Genomic DNA, 6,554 nt, shown 5'->3' on the forward strand with positions numbered 1-6,554 from the left:
ATATCCTAAATAATGATTTTAATTTCTCCCAACCAGTGGAGGATCCAAGATTTTATAGTCGTGGATGCCGATCTTCAAGTTACTGACAAAGAAACATAAAAATAAAAATAAAAAAGATAAATGTAGAAGAAGATATGTATTAAAGAAGAAGTGGAAGAAGAAACAGCGAAAACGAGTAAGAAAAATAAGAATCTCTGAGTCAAAACCAAATAAAAGTAAAAGTTAGCAAATTAAAAGGATAGTGTTATGAAATACATATTTATATGGATGTCCACTAATCAAATATAACTCTCACTACTCTTCTCCATTATGTAGATAACCCTCACTACTTCTCACCATTATTGTTGTAACTCCCTCACCTTCATAACCTACCCATGATCTTCCTCCATGATCTCAAATGCTTAATGGCATACTTATGGAATTCTTTTGGTATACCTCTATGTTGTACTATAAATAGAGGATGATAACTCATTTTGTAATATATTTGAATACATAGAAGAAATAAGATTCTCTCCTCTCTTCCTCTCTACATTGTTGTCTATTTTATTGTTCTATATTGTTATTTTGAGCTATCGTAACACGTTATCAGCACGAGCCTCTATCCAATTGAGTTACTACATCTACAAAATTGTCTTACATCAGAAAAAGCATATGTCTGTTGTGCCTGATATTCCTCTGTAAGAGATGAGTTTTTCTTTTCCATTTAGCAATTTCAAATAATGGTATGAAATATAATAAAAGGAATAACAAGGTTGAGGAGACAAGTACATCGTGAAAAGGCATATAATGCTAAGATACGTTTTCTATTTTTTTTTAATTAATTCATTTTCTTGTTAGTTTTTCTCAAAGGTTCTTTATTTATGGCGAAAATTTCCAATACTAAGTATTACTTTGTAAAGTTGAAAATACTTAGATGTAAATTAATTACTACTCCATGTTTTTCTTTCTAATATTTGTTGTAAGTTTAGTCTAATCTCTTTCACCTAATGTTCAGGTTAGATGTTATATGAGAATCAGAAGCATATAATGATGCAGCTAAATGTTACATACTAAACCATAGACCAAAGATGTACATAAATTAAGGAGCTACGCCAGCTTTTGCGAAGTGACTTGAAGAACTTTGATTCCTTTGTTACCAATAAATAGATACTTATTGTGTAACACATATATGAGTTTACTTTTATTACTATTAAAAGTAGTATACCATGAAAGTCTCAAGGGTGAGTCTACCTTGGCATATTATGCCATTAATTAAGGATAAGACGGTGGGTTCAAGTCCCAACGCACCATGAGGGTAAGACATCGGATTTTGATTCCTGATGATCCATGATTGTAAAAGTTGGGTTCGAGTCCCAACTCATTATGGCCTAACATGTCTTTATATGGGTCAGGCATTGGGTTTGAGTTCCAATGCACCATATGGATGACATAGTGATGACTAAAGTAAAATAATGTATTTTCATGGAAAAGCATGAATCTTGTCCCACTTGATTTGCACCATTCTTGAAGTGAATGTGGTAGCAATGCATAATAAGTAAATGAAGACAAGTGGTTGACCAATGAACATGGGCGTGCCATTGATCAAATAATAATAGTCATCATTATGGTAATTGTAAAAATGAGAACAATAAGGGTTCTCGAAGTAATCCTTCAATAGGTGAAGGAAATATTTACCATCAAATTGGTATGAAAAATTTATAAAGCACGTCGTGATAATTATACTCCATTCTTTGAAGAGAATGTGACTTGTGCATTGAGAATGCATATTCATTCCTGAAGGTGAATGTAACAATATGTGATAAAAGTAATGAATAAAGATGTGCAATGCATGATTGGATACACATCACAACTCACCTCTAAGGGAGGTTTGAGAGAAAGAGAGATAATGAATATTAGCGTGTGATTACATGAATATGTCATTGGTTGCGTACATGTGGTACGCCAAAAATAATTTGACATGCCTTATAAAAAATTATTAAAGGCAAAAGTAAAGCAAGAAATGATTTTGCTTATGATGATTTTGACCATGACAATTATTATGATATGATTTTCTCCGTGAAGGAGACAATATTATATGGATGGTATGATAAAAGATTTTGTAGTACAAAATCAATTAAGAGCTCCGGAAGAGCTAATTTGTTACTACCCGGATGAATGAAATTGTTCATGACATTGATATTGTAGGAAGTCTCAAACGGAATTTTTGAGTTTCAAATATATTAGCCAAAGTGGTTGGCATATCGAGACTATAAAAGAAAGAAAGATTGAATATCTTCATAGTACTATAATCATACCGGGTAAATATAAAAGGTTACCCGATTTTTCTTTTATTTGTACTACACAAGTATAAGCATGATGATGGAATCACATGCCACAAGTAAACTAGAGGTTTACTGAAACAAATATTAGTTGGAATGAACGGGTTGGCCATCCCGATTCAATTATGATGCAAAAAATTGATTGAGAATTCACATTGGCATATATTGAAGAAATAGAAGATTTTTCAAGAATTCTCTTGTGCTGCTTATTCTCATGATACACCAGCTAAGGTTGGGATTGAATCCCTTGATTTTTGGAACGAATAAAAGGTGATATATTTATGGGCCCAGTCACCTGCCATGTGGATCGTTTACTATTATATGATTTTAATAGATGCATCTATTGTATGGTCACATGTGCGTTTGTTATCAACTTGCACTTTGGTTTTTGCAAGGTTGTTTGCTCAAATTATTAGAGCACAGTTCAAGAATATATATTATGATAATTTATCTTGATAATGCTGGTTTAAATCCAAGTTGGTTTAGCAGAAATTGTATGCCTCCAATTATAGCTAAGCCATTGGTTATGAGAACAAAACTCCCAAATAGAAATTTGATATGAGGTGTATTATTTAATATACAACAGCACTTGTACGCATCTAGCCGACAAGTTATGATAAATTCTCCCCATCAAAATTGGTTCACGGTCAGGAACCAAATATTCCCATCTAAAAATATGGATGTGCTATATGATTTAATTGTGCTGCCACAATGCACAAAGATGGATTCCCAAAGAAGGTTGAAAAATGTGTTGGTGATCCCGACATTAGGGGGAGAAAATGGGCAGTTGAAAAAGTGATACGTGAAATGAATTATTATAAATACATCTAGATCCTCGTACAAGAAAATGTGAACTCGAAGTTCAAGTGATAATTCATTTTCAAAATAATGCCATGCACATTTGCTGACCAAAGCTAAATGTCATATTCCAGCTGCTAATGCTCCAAATAGAATAACGTCCATGATGGATAGAGTTATGGCGCGCATGAAGCGTAATAGACAAATCGGTTCCAAAGATAAAACTCCTTGAAGAAAGAGGGAGCAAATGTTCAAGATGGTCATATTAAGGAGGCAAGTGCTCTGTAAGAGTACCATGACATAACACTTTATAAGACCTCACGGAAGAGGATCAAGTACCTGAAAATAATGAGATCTCGATAAGTTATGTCTTTATTGTGTTATGATGGAACCGATGTAAAATGATCGTTGACGATGTTGTTAATATAATGTAGCGCTCAATATTATTAATATTGACAAAGATCTTGAGCTCAAATCTGTCATAGAATTTGGAGAAATAAATGATTGGCCAAATGAAAAATATGCAATGAAAATTGACTTCATCTGAAAAATATGAAGTTTGGACGAATAGTCCCAATAGTTGAGAGTATAAAGGCTATATGGAGATATTGAAATATGATTAGTATTATATTGCAAAAAGAATCCTTGATATAGATTTGTTTATTCTAACAAATATTGTCAAGGTTTTATTGTTTATGCAAATGCAGGCATTTATTGAAGTCCGTTCTTCAAACAATCTATTTGTATGTGAGGAATTGTCATATTATCATTTCACAAGATGTGTGACTTTTCTTTGAAGAGAAGATTCCAATAATAATGAAGACGTTGATGTTTGCTTATCTCAATTGAAAGAAGAATATATTGAAGGAGACTGAATAAATCATATATTTCATCAAAGTTCTTTGTCAGACACGATCTTCAACAGAATGATGAAATAGATGTTCAAGAAATTCGTTCAAGAGATAATTTGGCGGAATAATTCACCATGGCATTGCCGATCTCAATATTAGAGAAGTTGTTATACAAGCTTGGAATTCGGCGTCTCCGAGAAATAAAGTGATATTTTCATCAGGGGGAGGCAAATACGCGCTGTACTCTTTTTCCCTTAGCTAAGGTTTTATCTCACTGGGCTTTCCTGGCAAGGTTTTTAATGAGGCAGCAAGTAATGCGTATTACAAGATATGTGTACTCTTTTTCCTTCACTAAGATTTTTTCCTCCGTGGTTTTTTCTTAGTAAGGTTTTAACGAGGCACATTATCTATGGACATCCAAGGGGGAGTGTTATGAAATACATATTTATATGGATGTCCCCTAATCAAATATAACTCCCACTACTCTTCTCCATTATGTAGATAACCCCCACTACTTCTCACCATTATTGTTGTAACTCCCTCACCTTCATAACTTACCCATAATCTTCCTCCATGATCTCAAATGCTTAATGACATACTTATGGAATTCTTTTGGTATACCTCTATGTTGTACTATAAATAGAGGATGAGAACTCATTTTGTAATATACTTGAATACATAGAAGAAATAAGATTCTCTCCTCTCTACATTGTTGTCTATTTTATTGTTCTATATTGTTACTTTAAGCTATGTTTCATAACAGATAGCATATAAAGAAAGTACAAAAAAGAAAAAAGAATTTGTAATGGAAGAAAAAGAACATAACTTACCCATAATCTTCCTCCATGATCTCAAATGCTTAATGACATACTTATGGAATTCTTTTGGTATACCTCTATGTTGTACTATAAATAGAGGATGAGAACTCATTTTGTAATATACTTGAATACATAGAAGAAATAAGATTCTCTCCTCTCTACATTGTTGTCTATTTTATTGTTCTATATTGTTACTTTAAGCTATGTTTCGTAACAGATAGCATATAAAGAAAGTACAAAAAAGAAAAAAGAATTTGTAATGGAAGAAAAAGAGATCGTGAGGTCTTAAGAAATATGTACTACCTAGGAATCGAACGTTTGTGCTTTGCCCGAATAATGGGCCTTTAAATCAGGCTTCCAACCAAAGCACCTATCAAACTTTTGAGCAATGGGTGCTAAAAGTTATAACAAATTTCTATATAGTCATATACAATTCACGTCGAGGTTAATGGGTACTCCAGCACCCGGAACACTACATGTAGATGTGCCCCTGCTCCCATCCTATTGAAAAGATGTTAATCTTTAAATAGTAGTTTTAGATCGACTATATGATTAAATCAAGAGCAACATTGAGTTTGGATATATACATACTAATAGCGCATTCGTCGAATGGGATTCAATTGAATCTATTTACCTGAAATTTTGTATTGCATATGTATACACATAAAAAGATTTATATATAAATTGTTGAATTCTCTATACGCAAAAGAGCTCTTTGAGTATTTTTAAATAAAAATTTTGTCTTCGTCGCTAATTCATAATTTTACTATTTTTTTCAAGTAACAACAAACTGCACGTAGCTTATGTAACTTGTCGGTTTTAGAAGGAGAATGTTGCAACTAGAAAAGCTTATTCAATTCGAATACTATAGCTTAACTTTTTTTGCCAACAAATAATAGAGATCAAAATTTTCAACTCTTCTTTTAATAATTTTGACAAATAAAAATAAACAATTAAGTCAGATGGAGAATATAATTTATAGATTGCGATGAACCAAATGAGTATGCATGTAACATGCCAATCACCTAACATTTGGATAGGTCACATATTAAGGGGGCGTTTGGACATATGAATTGTAAAGTCCCCCAAAAAAGTTAAAAAAAAATTCAAGTGAAAATCTATATCTATATATTATTAAAAGGAAAGGAAAAAGCCCTCTCCTTAAGCCAAGTGGCAGCCTAAAAAAATGCCACATGGCATAATAGGTTACTAATTAGTTATTTAGTTTATAATTAGTTATTGGTTACTTATTTTTGAATTTAAATACATATAAAAAACGAAAATAATAAAATACAATAAAAAACTACCATATATATTAATTGGTTACTTTATTTGGATTAATAAATATAGATATCTTATAATTAAATATAATTAAAAAAATGTAAATTAAATATATAAAAAATAACTACTGATTCAAATTGGGTGAGAGTAGTTTCAAGTTTGAGTTTTTAAATTATTTTAAAATAAAAAACGAAATTAAAAAAAATAATGAATTACCAATTCAAATTGGGGAGTAGTTTCAAATTGGAGTTTTAAAATTATTTTAAAATAAAAAAAATAAAAAATCTATTTATATATAATATACACATAAAAAACGAAAATAATAAAATATAATAAAAAAGTCAAGCATCACTCGAGAAAGGGCAAAAATGCTCATGTCCACTAATTCCAAGCAGCAACAAAAGGATCGCCCGGGAGAATACAAATATGACAATGCCAAACAAGACCATAAAGAACAAGTTTGAAGACATAAGATAGGATCTTTGTAA

This window comes from Nicotiana attenuata, unplaced genomic scaffold (genome assembly GCF_001879085.1).
Source record: "Nicotiana attenuata strain UT unplaced genomic scaffold, NIATTr2, whole genome shotgun sequence".
In the NCBI taxonomy this organism is placed as follows: Eukaryota; Viridiplantae; Streptophyta; class Magnoliopsida; order Solanales; family Solanaceae; genus Nicotiana; species Nicotiana attenuata.